Source organism: Pelodiscus sinensis, chromosome 2, assembly GCF_052426305.1.
Source record: "Pelodiscus sinensis isolate ZL-2025 chromosome 2, ASM5242630v1, whole genome shotgun sequence".
NCBI classification, from domain to species: Eukaryota; Metazoa; Chordata; order Testudines; family Trionychidae; genus Pelodiscus; species Pelodiscus sinensis.
In genome coordinates, this window is record NC_143053.1 from 195,522,501 (window position 1) to 195,542,450 (window position 19,950).

The 19,950-nt window shown below is 40.4% G+C and overlaps 1 protein-coding gene and 1 pseudogene across 7 annotated transcripts in view; one reads left to right on the plus strand and one right to left on the minus strand.

Moving 5' to 3' along the window:
* The window catches only part of TBC1D5 (TBC1 domain family member 5), a 525,247-nt gene that overhangs the window by 146,254 nt on the left and 359,043 nt on the right, over positions 1–19,950 (plus strand). The window lies entirely within an intron of this gene.
* Positions 1–19,950, minus strand: part of LOC149525413 (uncharacterized) — a 51,153-nt pseudogene that overhangs the window by 6,243 nt on the left and 24,960 nt on the right.

Below are 19,950 nucleotides of genomic sequence, written 5' to 3' on the forward strand. Positions count from 1 at the left end.
GCTGCGGGAAGTGACGTGGGGTGGGCCACTGCTTCCTGCAGCCAAGGGGAGCTGCAAGGCTCTGTACCTGTGGATGCTTAGATAAACAAAGCCATCTCATGGCTTACCAGGAGCATATCCTGGTCGGCCCAGGACCCAACTTCGAAAACCCCTACTCTAGAGTTTACACCACTATGGTGCAGGCTAACACTATGTAGACAAACCCCGAGTAACTTGGCCTGTTGCCTACTGTGTTTGTGAAAAGATCACCTTCTCAAAATGTGACCCTTTATCCTTGTTTGCTCAGATATTGTATTTTTCATAGAAGTATTAAAACAGAAAACTGCAATGGATTTTTAGTGACTGTAGAGATTACAAAAAATGCAAAAGACAATGTTAAAATATTTCACTAAATGCACACAGGCTGAGTTTGCATTATCAGCATTGATTTACACAGTTTCTGCAAAATGTACAAGGTTACTTTTTTATTCTGTTGACCCCGTTTATCAAATGCGATAAAATATGCTATCTTGCCGCTAAAAACAGATGGAAAAATAAAGTGAAGAGCTGCATTAACGGCAGTCTTATCCAAGTTCATATAAAAATATTACAAAAATAAAACATTGACATAACTGGGTCATTGAAATGTTCCTTAAGAAGGACTGCTTATGCAACAAAATCACACCACTTTTAAATACTGTAGTTCATAATATTCTTTAAACATAAAAATTAAAAGCCGTCGATAGTTAATAAAATCTCTCCACCTGATTTTTTTGGTTTGTTTTTAAAAGCTTATGGGGATTTAGGCAAATCTTCCATTAATAAATACAAGTATAAAATAATTTTTGATAACTAACAAACAACAAAACAGTGGTATATTTGCAACGAGACTTTATCCACAGTGGCAGAATATCAGGGTTCTAATCTTTTTTACTCCATGGTCATAAAAAGGTTTATAGCTGACTCACCATCTCTGATTTCATTTACAGTGCCTCATAAGGCTTCTGTTTTACTTCTATGATTTCTGTTTGCAATACTTGCAATTTCTGGAAAGATCCACATTCACATTTGGCTCTTGAATTGTAATTGTCTGAATTGGAAGTTGTAAAATGTCCAATTTATACAAAATAGCTAAAACCCTGTATTAATTCCTGCAGTTCATTTTTCACAGATCGTCCAAGTGTCAAGATAAAAATGCTGTTAGTAGGAATATGAACCCTCCACTTTACGTGCTGGCTTTGTGGGAGTGAGACACGTTGTTTATGTAAATATGGATATCAGATATGGGAAGCTTGCTTCCCACAGAAGAGACTGCCACCAAGCAAATATTTATACTTAACAAATATCTGAGCACTTAAGATGGCATTAATGAAAAAAGCTACCTTTGTCAGAATGTGCATTGCGAGAAACTTGGATTCTAGTTCTGTTGGACAATGGGGCTACCCTAGTATCACAGTTTCCATGTTGTTGTTGCCACTTGTGATGTCATAAATGTGACTGCCTCCTTGTTCTTCAAATACAAATGCCAGTGCCCACACGAGTGAAGGATTGGGTACAGACCACATTCTGTACATTAAAATGTCAAAATGAAAAAAAAAATCTCTCCCCAAAAGATGGAATTTCTTGTGGAGAAAAGCTAGACTAGAATCCGGATATAAGGAGAGCTTATAAGTATAGAATATGAATCATTGGACTCTGAGAATCAGAAGAACATACAATATAGCCTTTAATGGAGATATTTTGTCTTATCTACAGAAAAGATGTATGTACTGAATGAAAAAGTAGCATAACATGAAGGTACACATCAGAAAGCGTTTTTTCTCTTTGTCTTCCACTTTGATCAACATTCTTAACCTACTGTCATGGTCAGTTTTTGTACAGGTTGTTTCCACCAGATGTTAGAGTTGCCTCAGGGAAGTTTTCAAATTGCCCACAAGACTTGTTCATCTCAGTGTTCATTTTCATACTGAATTTTCCTATTGTGTTTACTTGGCTCTAGTTTGACTCATGAAAATGTTTTTTGGGAAGCAAGTAATCAGCACTCTGTATTTTTTATTTCATCAGAGATATGTAGGAGATGTGGTTACATACAAGTCCATTTTACATGTGTGATGCCAGTGTGAATAAAAGAACAAATTTGCCTAATAAACAATAAAGAATTAGCATAAAAAAACCTCATCTTGTTGAATTAAATTTTGGCAGACGCATTTATTCTGATATCTGAAGGCCACCCCCTTCTTTATTAGAAAATTTCATTTGTGGTGGAAGTACAGGGGACTGGAGAATAACACTTGAATATTTAAACCTGAACAATAATGTTTGACTTCATTTTTTTTGTCATAGTAGAGAATTAAGTTTACCTTATTTAGTAAAAGTGGATGGAACTTAAGAGTACATTAAAAGAATGAGGAAATGGTTTGCCTATTTCTTTTGCTTAGTATAAATGAGATAGATGTGTTTGTTTAAATTTTCAGTTGTTAAAGCTTTGGTTATGAGGCTGAAATAATTTTGGTCCCTCCCTCTTACACTCCTCCCTCTTACACTGACTGGTGAATAGTTAACTCCCACAGGTAGTCCTGGAAATTGTTTCTAGGATAGCTGTGTTATAATTTATTTGGTTAAAGATTATACCAGCCGTTCGCTGGTTTCTTCTTCTATTTCCATTGATATCAATTTTGTTACTAGAATGAGATTACTAGACTAGAATGAGATTATGGTCTTCCATATTAATACTGACTTGAATAATGTATGAATGTGAGTCTTATTCTATTGACCATTAAGTTCATACTGGAACTGTTAATTTACCCTATTTTATTATATTAATGGTCTGTTGTAGGGATGTGAGAAGGTAACATTCATGGGTGATGCTTATTGGGTAACATCTGTTACCTGGGTGGAGTCGCCCAGCCCATGTGGGCTAGAAAGTGGAAGCCTCTTGACCCCACGCTGCTGTTTTGCAGCCCCGTGTGAGGCTGCTGACTCCCAGCCTGGGTCTGGAGCAGCCCCTCCCCATGGTGCAGGGACCACTCCAGCCTGGCCTTGGTGCCCCCTTCCCCACTTGCCCCCAAAGTTAAATTGGTTAACTAATTAGATGACCTTTTAGATGTACTTAAAATGTATGCCTTTGGTTTTGTTCTGCTTGTATTGTGCATAACAAACATGAATATTCTTCTATTCTTATCTGAAGTAATATCCCAATATGCACTTCGTTAGTGACTTCATTTCCACACTGGAAGAGTGTTCAGAACATGCATACTCTATTTATAGATAACTTTATCTTGTATATGCTTTAGTACTAAACAGATTTCGAAAGTTAACATTTTATACCTTATAAGGTATAGAATATTATAATTAAAATGCATAGCATTGAAAGAAAATATAATTTTACCTTTACTTCACATGTAGCTTGCTTTCCAGAGCTCTTCAGTGGTTTGCAGTATCACTAGTAGTTGCTATTAGAACACCAGTTGAAAAATCCAATTCTTGATGGGGTTGCATTGAGAGAGAAATTTATGTCTTAAGTTAATGGTCATGCATTGTTAATTTGAAAATGTTGGCACATAATATGTTTTTCCTTTTTTTTAATTTGAAGTTCGTTAATGTGGGGGTTAAATAGTTTGAGGTCTTGTAGGGATATAAAATCATTTATGATAAAGCAGTTATTTTTAATCCAGTGGAAGTCAATAGTAGGCTAAATATACTCATATCTGATAGCTGTTTGGTAGTCCAATTTCTAGTAGATAAACATGCAATTTCTATATTAATTGCTAATGGATAAAATACAGCATCCCAAAACTTCCATTTTGACTGGCATGCTTGTGGGTTACCTCAGCAGATCCAATTAACTTCTCACCTAGTATGTCCTCTCATATCAGAGTAAAGAATATCTTGATAGGTCAGTGAAAAAGTTTGCGCTACTACTTCCCATTGTTATGCCTACTCTGTGGATAACAGATGTGTCTGATGTATTTCTTGAAGATTAAAGTAGCATAAAAGAAAAAAAATAACGGTCAACTCCCTTTTCCCCAAAATCCAGGAAATTCAGATTTAGTTTCTTTACACCATTGTTCTCTTGCATTGCAAGCGTATGAGAATATTGTATGATATTACATAGCGTATGTGCGGCAAAAGGTGACCACAGTGGTATGAATTAAGGATGTAGTGAGAAGCTTTCTCTAAATTTCTTAGAATTGTCAATTTAAACCCTGAACATTATTTTACTGTACAGCTATTTTTTGTGTTTATGTTCTGTTTTGATCACTGTTCAGTATTTAAACTCTTTCAAATGTGCAAAGATTAAATGTTTAATAAAAATTGCTTGTTGTTTTCAACATCTGTGTTCAGAGAACAATGGCACACTAGAGTGCTGAAAGCTTCTAAAGTTTTCAAATGTATTGAGAATGACAGAAAGTTCAGTGAAGAGTTTGCTTTCCTCATTACAGAACTACTTCTGTGGCTGCGATTACACTAAGAGCATCTTTAATTGCTTTAAAATCTGAATGCATGATAAGAATGGATTAATTTGATTTTTCTGTTACTACAAGTAGCAGATGGTTTATGTCTTAGGAATGCTCATGTTGTAAAATGAGATCCCCAGCTCATTCGTGATTGGTCACTGTTAATGAAGCATGCTGTGCTGATTATTGATTTAGAAAATGAGGATGACATGAGTATTGTGTGTGTTGCTATAATAAATTAAAGAGGAGTATTTTAATAGCCAGCAGACATACACCTTAAATAACATGAAATATTTGATTTTCTATTCAGGTGGTCTCTGCCCTGTCAAACTAATTTTATTGTTTATTAAAAAGATGTACTTTTATAGTTTCAGCTAACAAGCAGATGGTCGTCTTTACTTATTTCTGTTTTGTATTGCTGTATGACCGATCAGATGCATGATAGGAACCCAAATTAGCTTGTTGTCTGCAAAGCAATGGTATAGCCATGGGAGAAAATCTTTGTAGGTATTGTGTGTGTGTGTGTGTGTGTGTGTGTGTGTGTTTGTGTGGGAATGTCTCTCCTTTTACATTTTGTAGTATTTAATCCTCATTTGTTAGTCTGAGGAGTGAAGATAATATGCCAAAATGCATTAAAAGTTTTTACTTTAACAGTTTTAATTCTTTCACCTTCAAACTTTTGAAAAATAAGGGGGAAGAATGTAGTTAAAACTGGGGATGTAAAATCCTGTTTAATCAGTTAACTGATTAAATGTTATAGTGGTTACCTGCTTAAGCAGGATCAAGAGGAGATTGCTATGTCCCAGCCGGGCTGGAGCAGTCCCCCACCTGTGTCAGGCCTATACCCTTGCTGCGAACCAGAGCTGCTCCAGCCAGGCCAGGCCCACTGCGAGTGGGGGATGCTTCAGTTAACGATTCACATCCCTATTTAAAACATTTAAGTTATATAGAATGGCATATACCTGGAGTTATTTTTACTTTTGTAAATCATGTGAGAGGTACATCATAAAAGCCATAGTAACTGTTTATTATTGCTCAGTTATTCCTGTAACTTTTAAGCTTCACATATTCTAGCTGTCGTGGGTTATGGTATTAGTCAAGGTCCAGTTGTGCATAAGTGACCTGTATAGCAAAATAAGACCTATTAATATAAAACATATGGTTTGCTGCTTTGTGCTTAGCGAAGAGTTCCTGACCTATAGCATTATTCAGTATAGTTGTAGAGAAATGCAGAAGGATAGTTTTGGGTACTTTGATGTGTATTATAATATACAGTACATTCCAGATGTTAAAGAACACATTATTGATTTTTCTCTTTTCAGTTTTCTCTTTTCATTCAACAAAAATGACCTAAATTTTTCTTCTTTGACCTCAAATCCAATTTCAGTGCACTAGACTGACATACCTCAGAGACAACTCTAGCCAATTGTTTATGTATAGCAGTGTGAAATCTGACTCTAGTGCCAAGACACAGAGCCATCAAGCCAATTAATTCTTTGCAGATAAACTGGGCTGCAGCTTGGTATATCCCAACTGTGAGCCCTGTCTGTTTCTGAGTGGCATTTTGAAACCCAGAATATGATGGGATTAACCTGAATAGTTTGAGGGGGCACATGCTTAGAACTGCTTCCAAAGAGAGCTGAAGGAATGACTTACTACGGGGTAAAGGTAACAGTCGTTTGGAGCAGATGTACTCCAAAGCTCTCCAGGCACCATCCAGGCTATGTAGGAATTTATATTTGATAAGGAGGAACACGGGGAAGTAGTCCTCAACCACAGCAAGCAGGTATTGTCCCATGCTATGAAGACTGAGCTGTCTCCTCTTTCAGTCCATCTATGAGAACTGGAGGTGGAGTCCAAGGAGCTCTATCCCATGCTAACGTACATGCTTTCTGACAGCTCTTTTTTGATAACTCCTAGACTCATAGACTTTAAGAGCAGAAGGGAGCATCAAAATCTTCTAGTCTAGCCTCCAATGCCAACTCTGTCCACATATTGGCTACATCTACACTGCAGGCTTCTTGCGCAAGAAGCTTTCTGTGGAAGAGATCTTCTGCAAAACTTCTTGCACAAGAGCGTGTCCACACTATGAAAGTGCATCACAAAAGTGATGCTCTTTTGTGCAAGAGAGCGTCCAGACTGTATGGATGCACTCTCAAAAGAAAGCTCTGATTGCTATTCACAGAGTAGCAACCAGAGCACCAGTGCTTTTTTCGATTGGCTCTTTTTGCATAGAACCCCTCTGTTGCCCATCCCCACACACCTTTATGCACGGTTATTCTTCGTAGAAAGAGGAATAGCTACACCGCAAAAACCCCTCTGTTCTTTTGATTTACTGTAAATTTACTTGCGCAAAATCACGCTTGAGATGTGGACGCTCCACAGGTTTTTGTGCAAAAATGGTCTGTAGTGTAGACATAGCAATCTACACAAGCGACATCATCACAGGACCTAACCACATAAGCCACCATATCAGAGGCTCATACAACTGAGCATCCGCTAATGTGATCTATGCCATCTATGTGATCTATGCATATTGGCCAAACTGAACAGTCTCTGGCTAGGTCTACACTATAGCCTTTTTTCGGAAAACCTATGCAAATTGCACTCCACAATTTGTGTAGCTTTTTCTGATTGCTTTTTCTGGAAGAGGCTTTTCCGGAAACAGGGCCAAATGGCAGAAAAGCCTCCTCTTTCAGAGGAGCCCTTATTCCTCGTAGAACGAGGTATACAAGGCTCCCCGAAAGAGCACTTCTGCTCTTCTGCAAAAAAAAAAAAAAAAAAGCTGAAGAGCAAACACATTCCCTGGATATGGTGGAGTTTTTCTGGGATACCTCTGGTATCCCGGGAAAACCCCACAATTAAGATGTACCCTCTATGACAAAGGATTAATGGACACAAATCAGATATTCAAAAAGGTAATGTACAGAAACCTATTGGAGAACATTTTAACTTGCATGGGCACTCATTAATGGACTGAAAGGTGTCTATTCTCTTGCAAAGTAATTTCAGAAATCAATGAGAGAGTCTGTGGAACTGGCATTCGTATGCCAATTTGACATTCTCTGTCATGGCTTGAATAAAAGACATGATCTGCATGGGCCGTTATGTTCAATACCCAAATGATATTAAAAGCTGAATATGGGGCACTTGTAGACCACTCTTAGCCTCATTTAGCGCAGACACTTTGGCTACGTCTAGACTGGCAAAATTTTCCGTTAAAAGCATTTTCGGAAAAGAGCGTCTAGATTGGCACGGACACTTTTCCGCAAAAGCACTTTTTGCAGAAAAGCGTCTGTGGCCAATCTAGACTCGCTTTTGTGCAAAAAAAGCCCCGATCGCCATTTTCGCGATCGGGGCTTTTTTGCGGAAAACAAATCTCAGCTGTCTACACTGGCCCTTTTGCGCAAAACTTTTGTGCAAAAGGGACTTTTGCCCGAACGGGAGCAGCATAGTATTTCCGCAAAAAGCACTGATTTCTTACAGTAGGAAGTCAATGCTTTTGCGGAAATTCAAGCAGCCAGTGTAGACAGCTGGCAAGTTTTTCTGGAAAAGCGGCTGATTTTCTGGAAAAACTAGCCAGTCTAGACAGCCTTTAATTGACTGTTTTCCCCTCCCCACCTCACTCTTTTTCTGCTTTTGTTTGTAGCTCTGTGCCTCTTTCTCCAAATTTGTCATCTTAAGAATTGGGCTGCGCCCACAAAAGCTCATGATACTATCTCTATTTTTTGGCTTGTCTCTAAGGTGCTACAGGATCATTGATGTTTCTACTAGTATATGTTCTCAGCAACTGACTGGATGGATAAAAAGAAAACAGATTTTAACTCTAAAGTTGATTGTGTAGCAAATTTTAACAAATATATATCAAATCTTTAAGTATTTTTATGGTTGCAATAAAAGAGAAAAGCTACAAGGAATTTAATTTTGAATGTATATAGGTATCTAATTTCTTTCAGAGAATTTTAAAGACAGTTTAAAACACTGTACATTTTAGCAAATATATCAAAATGAGTTACCTTTGGTAGGACCTAGTTACCATTAAACAGTAGCAAACCAAACGTTTCCCATTTATTATGACTTGATTTTTTCCTGTAAGCATTTTTCAGTGCATGGGGGGGGGGGGGGGCATAATATCCATATCACCTGGAGGACAGAAAACTCATTTAACATATAAGTCCTAGGAAGGAACTGAACTCAGATCCTAGAAACAAAGGGCACATAAATTGATAGGTGGCACAGTAATTTATCTTCAGTAGAAGCAAATGTATTACTTTCCTGTGAATAGGATAATGTTAGTGGAAAAAGATTAAAACAGCACAAAAATTTAACTATAAATGTCTGTATTTATGTATAATATATAGATATAGATACAGATATATTTTCCATGAAGAGCAGGGCCTGAAAGTGCTGACCAGGCTTATAGGGGAGGGAATATTACACAGGAGCAGCCCACTGGTCAGTTTAAAGGATGACATCTGTGAATTCTGAATTGTCTAGGTCTCAACTTTTATTTATAGTAAAAATAAAAATCTGTGGAGTGTAGACAGCATTGACTGTGTCACGGGAAATGTAAAGAGGGGGTATTAAGTGCCATGTTAAAGGAACAAAAGATCCTTTTGTGGGAGGGGTGGGGGAGAAGGGATGGAAAAACTCTGTAAAAGATTAAACAATACCAAACCATTTTAAAATAGCTTATTGCATTGCCGTCGATTAATTGAAATGCTAATTGTAGGTAATAGAATGCAATACACGAATAAACTCTTATATCTTGGGCTAACTTAAAATAAAATGTCTCGTATCAATTACTGTATGCTAGTAAAGATCCCTACTGTTTTTGTTTTGTTTTGCTTCCTAAAACCCCCTGCTGCTGTTGATTACACCTAGATCTGCTACTGATTGCAACTGTTAAAAGGCAAAGATAGTGTGGATGGTTGCTGAATCATTTAATTGTAGAACTAATAAGATGTTTTCTCTGGGACATAACAAAACTGATAATATTAATAACTATATGTAAACTGTCCAAAAAAACTTCCTATTGCTTTTTTTTGTAGATGCAAATCTAGTATTTTCAAGATTAATGTGGCATATCAGATGCCAATTTCTTTTTTAAATAATACATCTCATGGGTAGGTATGTTAAAATGTGGGGGGGGGGTTAGTAAATATGTAACTGCTGAAATGTTCTACGATTTCATATTTATACGTGGGGGAGGGCAGCTTTTAAGCCAGCTCGTTATGCATACCAGCTCTGTTGGAGCCACCTGCCCTCAGCTGCCTCTGTATCAGAAGTAGCAGCGTGGGAGGTGGGGTGGGGCAGGCAGCTCCTCACGAACACTGCTGCCCGCCTGCTACCTCCCTCCCTTTCCTTGTGCTGTTGCCTCTGATACAGAGGCAGCAACACAGGAGAGGGCTTGAGTGTAACCATGAATGTTAATCAGTGAGCCCAGTCCCATCGGTTAACCATTTTAAATGTGTACACTATTGCAACCCTACTTGTGGGTATGGTTGAAAGGAATAGATGAGGGTAGAGGGAGAGGGACCTTATGTGAAGGTGTTATAATAAAGTCTTCTGTTCCATAATTATAAAACACATGCGGAAATATAACACGTCTTACAGGTTATGGTAAAAACACATTTAAATATAAACCAGCAATAGACGTTTCAACTTACTTATGTTTAAATTTTTCAGTTTTAATTTAAATATTTTGTATATAAGAACACATGTAACAATGCGTAATGCTATATAAATTCATCTGCAACTGTAGGAAAAAAATATAGTTAATATTGTTTGATACATAGCACCTCCCTTTGCTTTATAATGAAACATACTAGTTTCCTTCATCTGTGCATCTGCCCTCCACTCGTGGTATACCTTTAACTTGCCAATGCCCAAATGCAGAAAGTAGTGTGTGACAAAGACCTAAAGTAAAAGGAAACTTGAAATTTTAAGTGTATAAGTAATTCTTCCTTTAACATCAGTTTCCATGATTCTTTACTAGTGATGAAAATTATCTGATGACTGATTAAAATAACTATAGTAAGAGTGAAAAAAACAACAAATGGTCTGGTAGCACTTTATAGACTAACAAAACATATAGATGGTATCATGAGCTTTTGTGGGCGCAGCCCACTTCTTCAGATGACCAGAGATATGAGTAGGGGATATGAAAACTTGAAATAAACAGGAGAGGGGGAAGAAAAAGAAAAAAAAAGGAAAAAGGAAGGGGTATGAGAGACAGGGCGTCATTAAAGATCTGGAGAATAGGTACTTAAACCTAAGCAGATCGAAGTAAATAGACAGATGGTAAGACAGGAAGGATACCACTCACAGAGCTGTTAGCACCTTCAGTGGTTATGAAGTAGGTAGTGTTCTAGTCAATCCATATCTCGATTGAGTCCATTAGCATGTGAATAGAATTTGTGGATGAAGTGAGATTCCAGTTCTTCCCTATGTATTTGTCTTGTGGAGCTGGCCTGTGACAAGACAGCCACCTGCAGATCTGTTAAAATATGGTTAGGTAAGCAGAAATGTTCAACAGATTTTTTTGTGTTCCCTTTACGAATATCCAATCTGTGTCCATTGATTCTTTCCCACAGAGACCATCCAGTTTGTCCAATATATATGGCACTGGGGCATTGCTTGTATTTGATGGCATAGATCAAATTACTAGATGTGCAGTCAAAAGACCCTTTGATATTGTAGCTTATTTTGTTTGCTTCAGTGATGAATTCATCAGTGTAGATATGTGGGCAGAGTTGGCATCTTTTTTGGTTGCAGGGCTGGGTTCCTAGAGGCTTATGATGTGGTTATGTGGCATAGTTATCAGAAAGAATGCATTTCAGGTTAGGGGGTTGTCTGTAAGCAAGGATAGGTTTTTCTCCTAAGGCATCTGAGAGTGAGGGATCATTTTCTAAAATGGGTTATAGATTGTGTATAATGTGTTGGAGGGGTCTGAGTTGTGGACTGTAGGTAACAACAAGAGGAGCTCTGTTATTTTCTCTTTTGGGTCTGTCTTGAAGTAGTTCATATCTGGGTATTTTTTTGGCTCTGTCGATTTGTGTTTTCACTTCCCCAGGTGGGTATTTCAGTTTTAGGAATGCTCTGTAAAGATCCTGTAGGTGATTCTCTGTCTGTGGGGTCGGAGCAAATCTGGTTGTATCATAGGGCTTGGCTGTATACAATAGACTGAGAAATGTGTCTGGGATGAAAGCTGGAAGCGGTTGGTGGGTTTTCGATATAGGGTGGTGGAAATTTGTGCATTATTTAACTGTACTGTAGTGTCCAGGAAGTGGATTTCCCTTGTGGACTGGTCTAGGCTGAGGTTGATGATAGGGTGGAAGTTGTTGAAATCCTTGTGGAATTCTTTGAGAGTGTCTTTTCTGTGGGTTCAGATGATGATGTCATTGATGTGGCGTAAGTAAAGTAGGGATATTAGGGGGTGAGAACTGAGGAAACGTTGTTCAAGGTCATCCATAAATATGTTGGCATATTGTGGTGCCATGTGGGTGCTCATGGCTGTGCTGCTGATTTGGAGATAGAAATTGTTTCTGAATTGGAAGTAGTTGTGGGTGAGGACAAAGTCGCAGAGTTCTGTAATCGGGTGTGCAGTATTGTTATTGGGGATGGTGTTTCTGATGGCCTATAATCCGTCTTCATGTAGAATGTTTGTGTAGAGGGCTCTATATCCATGGTGGCCAGGATGGTATTTTCAGGAAGATTATTGATATTTTGCAGTTTCCTCAGGAGGTCAGTGGTGTTGCGGAGGTAGCTAGGATTGTTGGTAGCATAGGGTCTGAGGAGGGAGTCGATATAGCCAGATAATCCTGTGGTAAGTGTGCCGATGCTGGAGATGATGGGCCGTCTGGGATTACCAGGTTTGTGTATTTTGGGTAGTAGATAGAAAGTTACTGGTTGGGGATTAGGGGGGTGGTAGCGTAAATTTGTTCCTGAGTAGCATCAGGGAGTTTCATGAGCAGTTTTTTCATATTTTTTTGGTATTCTGTAGTGGGTTCACAGGAGAGAGGCCTGTAGAATCTGATATTGGTGAGTTGTCTGTCTGTCTCCTATTCATGATGACTACAGCGACTCCTTTGTCAGATTCTTGGATTATGATGTTAGGATTGGTTTTGTGGCTGTGAATAGCATTGCGTTCTGCATCACTGAGGTTGTATGCCAATACGTTGTTGTTTGCTGATAATGTCAGTTCGAGCGTGTTTGCGGAAGCAGTTGATATAGCAATCCAGACTTTTGTTACGTCCGCTGGTGGGGGTCCACATAGAAGCCGCCTTCTTGTGGGAATGGCATGGGGGAGCAGTGAGGCCAGTATGTTGTATATCGGTGTGTTGGAAATATTCCTTCAGGCGGAGGCGGCAAAAATAGAATTCCAAATCCCCACAGAACTGAATCATATTTGTGGGGATAGTGGGGCAGAAGGAGAGTCCACGGGATAGGACAGATTCTTCTGCAGGGCTGAGAGTGATTGGATAGGTTGATGATGTTGTTGAGTGAGTTGAAAATATCTGTTATGAGAGATCCTGAGGCATGTAGCAGTTTGGACAGTTTATTAGTAAGAGTGAGAAGACACCAAATGTGTGTGGCATGTGAATAACATCCAGCAGTGAAAGCAACTGAACATTTCTTACAGGTACTGTCCTATTGCAACCTGGGTCCCTGCCAGCTCTTTAAATGGCTCCCTGCTCGCTTTTGCCACAGCTCAACAAGTTCTTGCATACAAGGGAGAACCCTCTTACTTTCACCTCTGTTACTTATTTCATTGATTGCCTGCCTTGCATTGAAGATCTGAAGGGAAAAAACTCCAACACTTAGGCTGTGTCTACATTGGTGCGATCTTGCCTGTCTACACTGGCTGTGAGTTCTTGCTCAAGAACACTGACATTCTAATGTATTAAATCAGTGCTTCTTGCTCCCGCTCAGGAATAAGCCCTCTTGCGCAACTGTTCTTGTGCAAGAGGCCAGTGTGAACTGGCAACATGAATTACTTGCGCAAGAAAGCCCTATGGTTAAAATGGCCATCAGAGCTTTCTTGCGCAAGAGAGCATCTACACTGGCAAGGATGCTCTTGTGCAAAAGCACATCTCTTGCGCAAAGGCACATGTCAATGTAGACGCTCTCTTCTGGAAGAGTTTTTGCACAAGAACTCTTTCGCAAAAGAGTTCTTGTGCAAAATCATGTCAGTGTAGACGTAGCCTTACACTCTTTCTAGTTAATGCTGACTGGATTCAGCTGTCTGACTTGGATACTGAACCTCAATATGATTTTAGGTTCCCCCAAACTTTATTCAGATTTTGGATGGCCTCTTGTCTAAGGTGGGGATCTGAAAAGTTGCAGAAGAAAATAAAAAAAACCCTTAAAAACAACAAATAATCTTGCAGCACCTTAGAGATTAACAAAACATGTAAATGGTATTCGTGAGCTTTCGTGGGCACAACCCACAGCCAGGGAAAGTTCATGCTACCATCTAATTGTTTTGTTAGTCTCTAAGGGTGCTGCAAGATTATTTGTTGTGTTTTAATCTTTTCCAGTTACAGATTAACCCGGCTAGCTCTCTAAAGCAGAAGAAAATAAATTAGCTCAGGAGAAAATAGGAATATCCATAATTCCCTGGTCATTTTAAAAAGGGCTACTTAACCCTATCCTGGTTCCTGAAAGGCAATTGGCAAAATTAATTGTACCAGGTTTTTTTTCCCTGAATCTGAGAGGCAGGGGAAGGTTGTAGAATAATCCAAGTTGCAACAACATGGCTCCCCCAGATGTCAGCTGTTGTTTATTTCTTTGCACACTGCCCCTTCAGATCAAAGTCTTTATGTTGATCTAGGAAGGATGATATATAATTCAGTAATATTTGTCCAAGGTAGCTTACAGAAAATATTAATTTTCTCAATATACAGATTTCATCCCAGCCTTTTATACCACATTCATTTAGTTTTGTGTGTATATTCCCTAAGCTTTTTAAATGAAAATAATCTCATGGAAGAATTTAAATAATAGTAAATATTGTGCACTTAAGAGGTTCTTGCGAGTTCTTGCACAAGAATACTGATGTTCTAAATAAATCTAATATCTTCCAGTATTTATTTTGAAAAAAGATAGTGTGTGGGAGAGCGTGAAAGGAAATAGATGTGTGTTTGTAGACATTGGTGGCTTTATGGAGGGTTCAACCCTTTGCTTTCCTGTTAAGGGAAATACAAGTAGAGAAGACTTCAACTCTTTGAACTGTGGTCTATTTTCCACAGGCTATTTGAGCCCACCAGTTGTCCGTTGAATCCCTTCCTTGTGTTTACCTCTGGGAGCTGGGACCTCTCACTTTCACTGCATACCAGCCACAAGCTGTAATCAAACTGGGGACTCGCCTTCTTTCTTACACAACTTTTCCTTAACTTACTAGAATATTTACCTGGTGTTGCTCAGGTTCTTAAATAAGTTTTATTTTCTTCATTTAAATTCTTGCCGTGGGATGAGGCTGGGGATCATTCTTGGCCGTATTGTTAATTCCCATGTGGAGAAGCAGGAAGTAGTAGCGATCTGAAAGTTTGATCAGTTTTGTAAGCCTCAGTCACATCCTGAATTTGAGCTCCCGGTAAGCAGCATACCTCTCGAGATTCCAGGTCCGGACGGCAGATGGATGGCTCAGTCCCTCTTAGAAGGGAGTCCCCGACCACCACCACCACCTGTCGTCATCTTTTTGGGGTGGTGGTCGTGGAACCCCCATCCCTAGGACTATGTATCCCATACCTTCCAGTAGATGATGTTCCCTTCTGTTTTCTTCCTTGTGAGGTCCCTTCCAAAGCATTCACCACCGCAGAGCCTGTGGAGAGAGCCTGAAAGCGATTACTTACCTCTGTAGCATTGGGGGATTCCTGTGCTGGCCTTTTTCCCCTTCTAGAAGTTACATGCTGCCAGTGCTTGCAGGACTAAACGCTGCTTTCTATCGAGGAAGTCTTCATCCTCTCTGGGTCGACACTTGGGCCTCCAGTCCTGTAATTTTTTCTTCCAAAATGGCGACCAGCTTGCACTTACTACAGATGAAATCCGTTCTTTCTTCTGGGAGGAAGACAAACATGGCACATGCTGTGCAGGTAACAACAGCAGACCTATCACCATCCATACCTGCTGTCCTGGAAAAAGGATTGAAAAGAAAAGCAAGAGAATCTCACCCCCTTCTCAACTCCCCCTCTAAACTCCCTGTTAGCACTCACCTGTTCGCAAGCTCCTTGGTCGCTTGCTGACTGCTTTATAAAGCCCTGGACTACCTGAAAGTCCCTCCCCCTACCAAGGCTCGGCCAATCAACAGAGGCTTCTACAATTCAAATTTACTTAGAAGCCAACAGTTTCCACCCACCAGTCATAGCACACACTCCATGAAGGGAAGAGGGAGGAGGAAGTGGAGGGGGGGGGGGGAACCCTCACTCATAAACACAAGCTCAGCATACAAGCTCAGCACACAGGAAGAAAGCCCCAAACACAACACAGACAGCCACTTCCTCAAGAGTCCTGTATCTGCTTCTCCTTTACCTGGAGAACTCCCTCTCTAAACTCCCTGTTAGCACTCACTAGTTGCAGTGGGCACAGCTGGGGAAGTAGTGCATGATATGCAGACAGACATACAAACAAACTCTGAAATATATATAGTAGCTAGCTACCCCTTTCTCCATCCTTGCCTCTTGCTAGCCCAATGTGGTTATAGCTGTCCCAGTCCCTATCTCTGGCCCCTTGCTGCCTCCTTGTGGTCATTCTTCAGTATAACTGTCCCTCCTGCCAGACCCCTTCCCTTTCCATTTAATGAGAAACAATCAAATTTCAGTCACATTTCATTGTCCTGGCACAAGTAAACCATGACCTTGCTTTAATTTAAGATATGAGGAAACAGCATACCATATTTGGTGGTTCTAGCTCTTACTGTTTGGGAGAAGTTCTTAAATAGACTCACGGACAGTCAGACAGATGCACATTTCTAAAAACACAGAATCAATGAATACTAGGACTGGAATGGACCTCGAGAGGTCGTCAAGTCTAGTCCCCTGCCCTCATGGCAGGACCAAGTGCTGCCTGGACCATCCCTGATAGACATTTATCTAACCTACTTTTAAATATCTCCAGAGATGGAGATTCCACAACCACCCTGGGAAATTTATTCCAGTGTTTGACCACCCCGACAGTTAGGAACTTTTTCCTAATGTCCAACCTAAACCTCCCTTGCTGCAGTTTAAACCCATTGCTTCTTGTTCTATCAGAGGCTAAGATGAACAAGTTTTCTCCCTCCTCCTTATGACACCTTTCTAGATATCTGAATACTGCTATCATGTCCCCCCTCAATCTTCTTTTTTCTAAACTAAACAAACCCAGTTTTTTCAGTCTTCCTTCATAGGTCACGTTCTCTAGACCCTTAATCATTCTTGTTGGCTCTTCTCTGGACCCTTTCCAATTTCTCCACATCTTCCTTGAAATGCGGTGCCCAGAACTGGACACAATACTCCAGCTAGCACAGAGTAGAGCGGAAGAATGACTTCTCGTGTTTTGCGCACAACACACCTGTCAATGCATCCCAGAATCGTGTTTGCTTTTTTTGCAACAGCATCACTCTGTTGACTCCTATTTAGCTTGTGGTTCACTATAACCCCTAGATCTCTTTCTGCCATACTCCTTCCTAGACAGTCGCCTTCCATTCTGTATGTGTGAAACTAATTGTTCCTTCCTAAATGAAGCACTTTGCATTTGTCTTTATTAAACTTCATCCTATTTACCTCAGACCACTTCTCCAATTTGTCCAGATCATTTTCAATTATGACCCTATCCTCCAAAGCAGTCACAACCTGTCCCAGCTTGGTATCATCTGCAAACTTAATAAGCATACTTTCTATGCCAATATCTAAATCGTTGATGAAGATATTGAACAGAGCCGGTCCCAAAACTGACCCCTGCGGAACCTCACTTTTTATACCTTTTCAGCAGGATTGAGAACCATTATAACTACTCTCTGAGTATGGTTATCCATCCAGTTATGCACCCACCTTATAGTAGCCCCTTACATATAGTAAGAAAACCAGATTGCAAGACACTGAGAGAAAAGGTGAAAATGCCCGCTGGATGTCCTTACTCTAAGGGAAAGTTTCTTTCCTGATCCTAAAAAATTGTGATCTACAGCATCTTGAAAATGCAGTGTGAACTGTAATTCCATTAATGGGCAGCAATAGAAGGATGACTGCTACTACATTCCCAGAAAGAATTTACATACAGTGATGGACACTACACATCTGAGAGCAAATCAACTCCCAAGGTTGGCAAGGGAAAATGTGAATTCTCTTACCCTCCTTGCCTTGACATAGTTCCACAAGTGGTTGGGATTGAGTGCAGATAGAGAAGGCTTCAGACCAGCCTACCCTCAGGTTTCCAGATAGGGGCTGAGGAACACTACTGAAATTGGGGGTGGGAGGGGGGGGGGAGAAGAGGAGGGGAAAATGGCAATGATTTGCTCCCCTCCTCTTCCCCTCTCAGCCATATCTCTCCTGGCAGCTCATGAGTCCTACACCCATCATCTGTCATCTCCATCCAAATTTGAGTGTGTGACATTGTGATCTTATGTTCAAGGTCACAACAACCCAAGGGCTTGGCTCAGCCAGAAAGTGGTCGGGCTAACAACTGGGTGGCCCTTAGAGTGGCAACTTGTGACTCCAGGTGTTGCCTTCCCCCTGCCAACCCAATCAAATCCAGGTTCTTTCTCCCCACTCCATCTAGATTGAGGTATGTTTTTAAAAATCTTTCCTTCCCTTTTGTTACTAACTTTTAAAATACAATTTGCTTTTCACCATTTAGTCTTTTTACCTGCTTGATTTACATTTGACTGTCACGATGAAAATAGCTTCCACTTTTATGGTTACTTAAGGAATCAGATAAACTGACCTTATTAGCAGGAGGCTGCACACATGCTACAGACTTAGAAATTAATGCTGAAGTGGGGTAGAGCTAATCTGAACTTCAGATAGTTGTGACAATATTTTGCCAAAGCATACTGTACATGCAGTAAAAATGTATAAATTGTCATATATTCATTTATTCTCTACTCATTTCAGTTTTAGAATTACAAAGATCACCAATGTGGAATGAAGGGTCCAATTTTTTGCTTTGTATTACCAAAATGGTGGCTCCGTACTACTGACCTATTATTCAAATTGAGCATTCTTTGATTGCCTGGGAGATTAGGACAAAGCCAATTCTGTTGTATCTATAGGAGGAAAAGTTCACTGATCACAAAACTATTACACCTCTTCTTCTGTTACTGCCTTCGTTTACTTTCTGCCAAGACTAAAGTAGTGTTGTTCTTCTTATTTTAGTCCGCTATATCTGTCTAAGAAATCCTCCTAAATGGTAAGAGGTAGGACCACCAAATTTGGTGTACAGCTTCTCCTTATAACTTAAAGCAAGGTTAAGAGTTTGGATATGCTTGGAATGGGATTGCTTTTCAGAAAACCATACAAAAGAGAGACATACCAATCAAGTGAAAAGCTGCTGGCTGGGGATGCACCCCATCCAGGATTGCCCCATTCCTGAGCCCCCCCCCCCCCACCCAGGTGCCCTGATTATTACTGGGTCATTGCTGATTGTCAGGGAGTGAGTAGAAAGTGTGCAGTTTGCTGCATTCCTCACTCTAGCTGGGGAGCAGATTAGAGATGTAATATAGTTGATTAACTAATAAGCAAAAGCGAATTGGTTAATGCTATAGACTACATGTATACCCCTCTCCCTTGGCAGTAAATTTTTTTAACAGGTGGGCCAGCAGGTTGGCTCAGTCACGGCTTGCGCTGGGTCTGGGACCTGCCCCTGCCATGACTCTGCATTTAAAGTGTGTTAGGAGGCAGCTTGGCTCAGTTCCTGCTCACACCAGGTTCAGGAGCTCTGATCCACCCCTCTGGACAGGGGCTGCTGCCATCCTGCACTGTGGCCTCTGTATCAGAGGCAGCAGTGTGGGGCCACAAGCAGCTGATCCGTGAGGGGAGCTGGTTCTTAAACTGGCTGCCCTCGCAGACCATCTCCCACATGGAATCCCCTGCTGTTGCCTCTTACACAGAGGCAGCAGTGAGGAGTGGCAGTGATCTACAACCCATCCTGGGGAGTGGGCTAGAGCACACTGCCTGCCCACCCCACCCCTGGGGACTATAGAATAGTTGAGTAACAAATAAGAATTAATGAAGTTAATCGACTCTTCAATTAACTGATATTTAACATCCCCAGTGTAGATTAACCCAGACCTGCCCCCACTGGGGGACATGAAACCCTCCCCTGGCTGTGCCTGCTGAAGCTTCAGTGGCTATGGAGCCACCAGCACTCCCAGTTACCTCCATGACAGTACTGATTTCCTGAGACAACTACAATGCATTGGTGATCTTCCAGAAAACGCCATCCTAGCCACTATGGATGTAGAGGCTCTCTACACAAACATCCCACATGTAGCTGGAATACAAGCTGTCAGGAACAGTATCCCTGATGATGGCACAGCACA